Genomic DNA, 9,550 nt, shown 5'->3' on the forward strand with positions numbered 1-9,550 from the left:
AAGTCTCCGACAAGTTCTTCAGCTGTAAGATGGAGGAAAATAGTTCTATCAGTGAGCACATACTCAGAATGTCTGGGTTGCATAAGCGCTTGACTCAGCTGGGAGTTAATCTCCCGGATGACGCAGTCATTGACAAAATCCTTCAGTCGCTTCCACCGAGCTACAAGAGCTTTGTGATGAACTTCAATATGCAGGGGATGGAAAAGACCATTCCTGAGGTGTATTCAATGCTGAAATTAGCAGAGGTGGAAATCAAAAAGGAACATCAAGTGTTGATGGTGAATAAAACCACTAAGTTCAAGAAAGGCAAGGGTAAGAAGAACTTCAAGAAGGACGGCAAGGAAGTTGCCACGCCCGGTAAGCAAGCTGCCGGGAAGAAGCCAAAGAATGGACCCAAGCCCAAGACTGAGTGTTTTTATTGCAAGGGAAGTGGTCACTGGAAGCGGAACTGCCCCAAATACTTAGCGGACAAGAAGGCCGGCAACACTAAAGGTATATGTGATATACATGTAATTGATGTGTACCTTACCAGTACTCGTAGTAGCTCCTGGGTATTTGATACCGGTGCGGTTGCTCACATTTGTAACTCAAAGCAGGAGCTGCGGAATAAGCGGAGACTGACGAAGGACCAGGTGACGATGCGCATCGGGAATGGTTCCAAGGTCGATGTGATCGCCGTCGGCACGCTGCCTCTACATTTACCTACGGGATTAGTTTTAAACCTCAATAATTGTTATTTAGTACCAGCTTTGAGCATGAGCATTGTATCAGGATCTCGTTTAATTCGAGATGGCTACTCATTTAAATCTGAGAATAATGGTTGTTCTATTTATATGAGAGATATGTTATATAGTCATGCTCCGATGGTGAATGGTTTATTCTTAATGAATCTCGAGCGTAATGCTACACATATTCATAGTGTGAATACCAAAAGATGTAAGGTTGATAATGATAGTCCCACATACTTGTGGCACTGCCGCCTTGGTCACATAGGTGTCAAACGCATGAAGAAGCTCCATGCAGATGGACTTTTAGAATCTCTTGATTACGAATCATTTAACACGTGTGAACCATGCCTCATGGGTAAAATGACCAAGACTCCGTTCTCGGGAACAATGGAGCGAGCAACCAACTTATTGGAAATCATACATACTGATGTGTGCGGTCCAATGAGTGTTGAGGCTCGCAGTGGCTATCGTTATGTTCTCACCCTCACTGATGACTTGAGTAGATATGGGTATGTCTACTTAATGAAACACAAGTATGAGACCTTTGAAAAGTTCAAGGAATTTCAGAGTGAGGTTGAGAATCAACGTGACAAGAAAATCAAGTTCTTGCGATCAGATCGTGGGGGAGAATACTTGAGTCACGAATTTGGCACACACTTGAGAAAATGTGGAATAGTTTCACAACTCACGCCGCCTGGAACACCACAGCATAATGGTGTGTCCGAACATCGTAATCGCACTCTATTGGATATGGTGCGATCTATGATGTCTCTTACCGATTTACCGTTGTCATTTTGGGGCTATGCTTTAGAGACTGCCGCATTCACTTTAAATAGGGCTCCGTTGAAATCCATTGAGACGACACCGTATGAATTATGGTTTGGGAAAAAACCTAAGCTGTCGTTTCTAAAAGTTTGGGGATGCGATGCTTATGTCAAGAAACTTCAACCTGAAAAGCTCGAACCCAAGTCGGAAAAATGCGTCTTCATAGGATACCCTAAAGAAACTGTTGGGTATACCTTCTACCTCAGATCCGAAGGCAAGATCATTGTTGCCAAGAATGGGTCCTTTCTAGAGAAAGAGTTTCTCTCGAAAGAAATAAGTGGGAGGAAAGTAGAACTTGATGAAGTATTACCTCTTGAACCGGTAAGTGGCGCAGCTCAAGAAAATGTTCCTGAGGTGCCTCCACCGACTAGAGAGGAAGTTAATGATGATGATCATGAAACTTTAGATCAAGTTGCTACTAAACTTCGTAGGTCCACGAGGACACATTCCGCACCAGAGTGGTATGGCAACCCTGTCTTGGAAATCATGTTGTTAGACAACGGTGAACCTTCGAACTACGAAGAAGCGATGGCGGGCCTGGATTCCAACAAATGGCTGGAAGCCATGAAATCCGAGATAGGATCCATGTATGCAAACGAAGTATGGACTTTGACTGACTTGCCCGATGATCGGCGAGCCATAGAAAATAAATGGATCTTTAAGAAGAAGACAGACGCGGATGGTAATGTGACCATCTATAAAGCTCGGCTTGTCGCTAAGGGTTATCGACAAGTTCAAGGGGTTGACTACGATGAGACTTTCTCACCAGTAGCGAAGCTGAAGTCCGTCCGAATCATGTTAGCAATTGCCACATTCTATGATTATGAGATATGGCAAATGGACGTCAAAACGACATTCCTTAATGGTTTCCTTAAGGAAGAATTGTATATGATGCAGCCGAAAGGTTTTGTCGATCCTAAGAATGCTGACAAGGTGTGCAAGCTCCAACGCTCGATTTATGGGCTGGTGCAAGCATCTCGGAGTTGGAACATTCGTTTTGATGAGATGATCAAAGCATTTGGGTTTACGCAGACTTATGGAGAAGTCTGCATTTACAAGAAAGTGAGTGGGAGCTCTGTAGCATTTCTCATATTGTATGTGGATGACATACTGTTGATGGAAAATGATATAGAATTCTTGGAAAGCATAAAGGCCTACTTGAACAAGTGTTTTTCAATGAAGGACCTTGGAGAAGCTGCTTATATATTAGGCATCAAGATCTATAGAGATAGATCGAGACGCCTCATTGGTCTTTCACAGAGTACGTACCTTGACAAGATATTGAAGAAGTTCAAAATGGATCAGTCAAAGAAGGGGTTCTTGCCTGTATTGCAAGGTACGAGATTGAGCACAGCTCAATGCCCGACCACGGCAGAAGATAGAGAAAAGATGAGTGTCGTCCCCTATGCCTCGGCCATAGGGTCTATCATGTATGCTATGTTGTGTACCAGACCTGATGTAAACCTTGCCGTAAGTTTGGTAGGAAGGTACCAAAGTAATACCGGCATGGAACACTGGACAGCGGTCAAGAATATCCTGAAGTACCTGAAAAGGACTAAGGACATATTTCTCGTGTATGGAGGTGACGAAGAGCTCATCGTAAAGGGTTATGTCGATGCTAGCTTCGACACAGATCTGGATGACTCTAAGTCACAAACCGGATACGTGTATATTTTGAATGGTGGGGTAGTAAGCTGGTGCAGTTGCAAGTAAAGCGTTGTGGTGGGATCTACATGTGAAGCGGAGTACATGGCAGCCTCGGAGGCAGCACAAGAAGCAGTCTGGGTGAAGGAGTTTATTACCGACCTAGGAGTCATACCCAATGCGTCGGGCCTGATAACTCTCTTCTGTGACAACACTGGAGCTATTGCCCTTGCCAAGGAGCCCAGGTTTCACAGGAAGACCAGGCATATCAAGTGTCGCTTCAACTCCATTCGTGAAAGTGTTCAAAATGGAGACATAGAGATTCGTAAAGTACATACGGACCTGAATGTGGCAGATCCGTTGACTAAACCTCTCCCTAGAACAAAACATGATCAACACCATAACTGCATGGGTGTTCGATTCATCACAATGTAACTAGACTATTGACTCTAGTGCAAGTGGGAGACTATTGGAAATATGCCCTAGAGGCAATAATAAAATGGTTATTATTATATTTCTTTGTTCATGATAATTGTCTATTGTTCATGCTATAATTGTGTTATCCAGAAATCGTAATACATGTGGGAATACATAGACCACAACACGTCCCTAGTGAGCCTCTAGTTGACTAGCTCGTTGATCAAAGGATAGTCATGGTTTCCTGACTATGGACATTGGATGTCATTGATAACGGGATCACATCATTAGGAGAATGATGTGATGGACAAGACCCAATCCTAAGCTTAGCTCAAAGATCGTGGAGTTCATTTGATGTAGCTTTTCTGAATGTCAAGTATCATTTCCTTAGACCATGAGATTGTGCAACTCCCAGATACCGTAGGAGTGCCTTGGGTGTGCCAAACGTCACAACGTAACTGGGTGACTATAAAGGTACATTACAGGTATCTCAGAAAGTGTCTGTTGGGTTGGCACGAATCGAGACTGGGATTTGTCACTCCGTATGACGGAGAGGTATCTCTAGGCCCACTCGGTAATGCATCATCATAATGAGCTCAATGTGACCAAGTGGTTGATCACAGGATCATGCATTACGACACGAGTAAAGTGACTTGCCGGTAACGAGATTGAACTAGGTATTGGGATACCGACGATCGAGTCTCGGGCAAGTAACGTACCGATTGACAAAGGGAATTGTATACGGATTGATTGAATCCTCGGCATCATGGTTCATCCGATGAGATCATCGTGGAGCATGTGGGAACCAACATGGGTATCCAGATCCCGCTGTTGGTTATTGACTAGAGAGGCGTCTCGGTCATGTCTGCATGTCTCCCGAACCCGTAGGGTCTACACACTTAAGGTTCGGTGACCCTAGGGTTGTTGAGATATTAGCATACGGTAACCCGAAAGTTGTTCAGAGTCCCGGATGAGATCCCGGACGTCACGAGGAGTTCCGGAATGGTCCGAAGGTGAAGATTTATATATAGGAAGTCAAGTTTCGGCCATCGGGAAAGTTTTGGGGGTAATCGGTATTGTACCGGGACCACCGGAAGGGTCCCGGGGGTCCACCGGGTGGGGCCACCTATCCCGGAGGGCCCCATGGGCTGAAGTGGGAGGGGAACCAGCCCCTAGTGGGCTGGTGCGCCCCCCTTGGTCCTCCCCCTGCGCCTAGGGTTGGAAACCCTAGGGGTGGGGGGCGCCACCCTTGCCTTGGGGGGCAAGGCACCCCCTTGGCCGCCCCCCCTAGGAGATTGGATCTCCTAGGGTCGGCGCCCCCTAGGCACCCTATATATAGTTGGGGGAGGGAGGGCAGCCGCACCCAAGCCCCTGGCCTCTCCCTCTCCCTCCCGTGACACTCCTCCGTCTCCCTGCGCTTGGCGAAGGCTTGCCGAGATCACCGTTGCTTCCACCACCACGCCGTTGTTCTGCTGGATCTTCATCAACCTCTCCTTCCCCCTTGCTGGATCAAGTTGGAGGAGACGTCTTCCCAACCGTACGTGTGTTGAACGCGGAGGTGTCGTCCGTTCGGCACTTGGTCATCGGTGATTTGGATCACGTCGAGTACGACTCCATCAACTCCGTTCTCTTGAACGCTTCCGCGCGCGATCTACAAGGGTATGTAGATGCACTCCTCTCTCTCTCGTTGCTAGATGACTCCATAGATTGATCTTGGTGATGCGTAGAAAATTTTAAAATTCTGCTACGTTCCCCAACAGGAACAAGGGCGTACGCCGGCAACCGAGGGCGGATGGATCTGTCGGGGGAGAGGGGCCATGAGTGAGATTTATCAATTTGTTTTCTGACGGATCTACCCTTTTAGAAACTTACTAGTCCACCTAAATTTTGTAACGGGCCAACCTTTATTTGTAACTAGCACATATGCCCGTGCATTGCAACGGGAAAAATTAATGTTTTGTGCAAGCATGATGTCCCACATCATTGAATTCATTATGAAGAGCATGCTGTAATGCAACATCCTTCTACAAAATGAACATAAAAATGCATTGCAATTTAGCCGTGTTCATATTTTCTTTGCCGGGCATAATCTTCCACCGATTCCATTTTAAGTATATTTAATGGCATTTAACTATAATTCTTTCATTAATTATCATGATATTCTTGCCCATTTTCTAATTTAGTAGCCCTAACACATTGAAGCCTACATATCCTTCCTTTTAATTATCCTACCTTTTTACCTCAAATCTTTCATGTAGAATTTATTAAGACCACAATCTTTCTTTTAGTTAGTCCACCGTTTTACGCATACTCCTTTGTTTAATTAGCCACATCCGTTTAATATTTTATTTAAGCCCACAATCCTTTTTTATTAGCTCATTCGTTTAATTAGCTCATCCTAAACATGATGACTGCCACTCGTATATTTAGAGCGAGTTGGGATTAGTAAATGTGAAAGACGCATACATCATTGGTTGTTTTACATCGAAGAGCTAGACAAGAGGTCCTATGTTCAATTCCCACAATGTTGATTTATTTTGACCCAATTATTTTCCGCGGTCTCTATAAAAGCCCATAAAGACCCATCAACATACAAGTACTTGGCCCATATCGCTTAGCATGTGTAAACCAAACGAAAAGGACTAAACCAAACTAAGAATATCTATTTCTTTTAATAGTAGGTATAGATTTCATGTAATTGAAGACTCGTAACTCCTAGTAACTCATATTTTTTCACCGTTAGATTAGAGTAGATGGACGGCTCCTAAAATCGCCAACCACCGTAACAGTTGTAGGCATACACAAAGGAGGATACATGCGTGAAACCACATGTGCTATCATTGCATAGGCATACACACAAACACCTGCTGTGCTAGAACGAACATGGCAACATATGTGACAGAAATCAGAAGGCAACTGAAGAAGATTGTATCAAGCAAGATAAAGGATGCACCCCCAATTTAACTCACCTATGTTTGATCCATTTTGGCTAGCTCCAGCGACAATGGCAGAAGCAGGGAGGAGCAGCACGGTGGCGGCAGCAGCAACGACACAGGAGAGAAGGTGTTGCAACGACCATGGAAGAGAGATAGTAGAACCGGGCGCAACACCAGCGGGGGAAGAGGACTGACCAGGACGGCGATAGTCTTGGTGTATGGGAGAGCACCGAAGGCCATCATCGGCGCGCTCGGGTGAGCTGGCAGCAACACACTGGGAACAGGCGGAAGAGCGTGCTCCAGGCGCGCAGTGGCCGGCCGTGGGGTGCAGGCATGTGGCGTCCGTGGTGACGGCCTGATGTGGCGATGGTGAACGGCCTGGCACTGCTGGAGCGGATCCCCATCGAGAGTAGACGGTGTGGTGGCGGGAGAGCCTCGCAAGGGAATTCGCATGGAGGCAGTCGCCCGTGGTGGAGGTTGGGCGCAGCAGCGTCGGCGGTGGTGGACGCCTCTCCCGATCTGTGATTGTAGGGACTGGTTGTTCTGAGTACTCCTCTCCTGGTGAAGTACGGCCAGTCATCGAAAATTGCTAAGTACACGCCACAAAAGTATTAGATCAATAATGACTGTATATTAAAAATTGTGGGCCTAATCGTGTGGACCTGATTAGTTTGTGTGTTGTTGTAGGACTAATTACGGGATACACCTAAAAAAGTTCTTGTTTGATTGTTTAATACTCCCTCAATTCCTTTATATAAGGTGTATTTATTTTTTCAAAAGTCACACGAGTGCGTGTTTAACCAAGTTTATAGAAAAATATATCAATATCCACCGTACGAAATGTGTATCATTTACTTCATTATGAAAAGTAGTTCCATATTTTATCTATTAGGTATTGCAAATATTGTTATTTTATTCTATAATCTTGGTTAAACATTCAAATGGTTGACTTGCACAGAAATCAATACACCTTATATTCTAGAATGGAGGGAGCAGTGGTAAAGATAATGACTGTAGATTAAGAATTGTGGGCCTAATTGTGTGGTGCTGATTAGTTTCTGCGTTGTTGTGGGACTAATTACTGGATACATCCAAGAATGTTTTTGTTTAATTGTTTAATAATAGTAAAGATTCATCGTGATCCTCAGCGTGTATGTAGTAAAGATTTTTGTTTTGTTTTTGCTACGTTACCCTACACGAGCAAGCACCACACGATGATGGCAACCACAACGTCGCCCTTCCCGTCGGGGAAGACGAGGGCCTTTTCCTCCGGCGTGAACAACTTCAAGAGATCGCTGGCATGGTTGATGAGCGAAGCTCATCAGCGGACTTTTTATTCGGTATGTGAAATAAAACGGGCGAAAGCCTATGTCAAGAGAGAAAGCGCTGGCAAAAAGATGACGTGCGCCTCCGTTCAACAGTATGCATATTGTCACCGAAAAAAGCACACAGTCCACAGTCAGTGCTTTACTTCTCCAGGTTGATAAGCAGAGTACCATACGGGTAGCGGATTAACGAAACCCCATTTCTCTCGCCCCGAAACAAAAGTAAACAGTAGCGAGAAGCAGGGGCACTCAAATAGAAGTCTCTTGTCAGGGCGATCAAGTAGCAGGTAACCGCAAGGATTAAGATGTGAGCCACCTCTTCCTCTAAAAATATTAGAGTTCCTCGCCTCCCGTCGACGCTGTCGCTGGACCGCCTTATCTCCGATGGCCTCAGGGTCATGGGGTATGGTGGATCCCGATCCTTGCAGGTGGGGAGAAGGGGGCTCCATTTTTAGATGTGGTTTTGATTTTTGTTAGCGTTTATGTTCTACTCAGGAAGGTGAGACGGTGGTGGCTCCCTGATGATGCAATAAGGTTCTTCCCGCCTAACCCCGGTTTCGGTGGTACATCTAGCAATGTCGGTGGGCGTGTGGAAGTGTGTCTTCGGCGGATCTGCCTTTGATGGATTTGCTCATATCTATTCGTCGTTCATCTACATTCGTTCGTGTGATCCTTCCAATCTATACTACTCTTTCCGCTCCTAAATATAAGTTTTTTTAAAGATTTCTATATGGACTACATACGGATGCATATAAACGTATTTTAGAGTAGATTCACTCATTTTGCTCCCTATATAGTTCATATTAAAATATCTAAAAAGACTTGTATTTAGGAACGGAGGGAATACTCTTTATTGGCAGCAATTGTTGTTCTGATGCTGGTCCAATAAGGTTTTATCACGACGACTTTCCAACTATCGACCACAGTAAATAATGCCCGGCTCTTTGGCTCGTTTTTGTGCTTTAGCTGTCGTTAGGTGGTCTACGAATTTAAATGTAATTTTTTGTTATTTCTGAAGTTCGTTATACTGCAATGATGAAAGATGAATAGCAGATCGGATGTTTAAAAAGAAGCTCTCCCTCCGCACACACGTCCGTAATGACGCCCGAGTTAGACGTCCTTGATGACGCCCGAGTTGGACTGTCCTAGATGCCCGCATCGCGTGAAGCAAAACCAATTAAGGCAGGCAATCATCATTAGTGGTTGCGTGGTACTCCTACCTCACTGAACCGCGATGCTTCGTTTATCTCATGCCTATTATTCGCAGTTCCTGCCCTCCCTCTTCAGTGGCCACTAAACTACTAATCCAACCGCAGGGCCGTCCGATGGGCATCGCACGTCGGGCGTTCGCCCGGGGCCCGCCCCTAACCGCGTCCGCGGAGCAGCCCCCGCTTCCCAACCGCACATGCCGCTCTCCGTCCCCGCCCCCGCCCCCACTTTCTTTATTGACCCTCTCACTCCGCGTCGCGTCCCGTCTTGTCTAGTCGTCGGGTTGGTAGGTGCTCAGCCTGGTTTCCTCCCCTCTTCTCCGCCTTTTCCTCCGCCGGGGCCGGGAAGCTCCGACGAATTGCGCCGCTCGCCAAGGTATACCCCGCCGCCCCTCCGTGCCCTCTCTTTGATTATGCAGTGCACTCCGTCCCGTGCGTTTCCTCTTCTACCCGTCTTCCTCCTCGCT

The 9,550-nt window shown here is 46.0% G+C and overlaps 1 pseudogene across 1 annotated transcript in view; it reads left to right on the forward strand.

Moving 5' to 3' along the window:
* The first annotated feature begins 9,206 nt into the window (after window positions 1-9,206).
* The window catches only part of LOC123084930 (scarecrow-like protein 21), a 5,602-nt pseudogene continuing 5,258 nt past the window's right edge, over window positions 9,207-9,550 (forward strand). The window contains exon 1 of the transcript XR_006439463.1: window positions 9,207-9,459. The product of XR_006439463.1 is annotated as a scarecrow-like protein 21 (transcript). The remainder of the gene's footprint in view (window positions 9,460-9,550) is intronic.

The sequence above is a fragment of the Triticum aestivum genome, chromosome 4A, assembly GCF_018294505.1.
Source record: "Triticum aestivum cultivar Chinese Spring chromosome 4A, IWGSC CS RefSeq v2.1, whole genome shotgun sequence".
In the NCBI taxonomy this organism is placed as follows: domain Eukaryota; kingdom Viridiplantae; phylum Streptophyta; class Magnoliopsida; order Poales; family Poaceae; genus Triticum; species Triticum aestivum.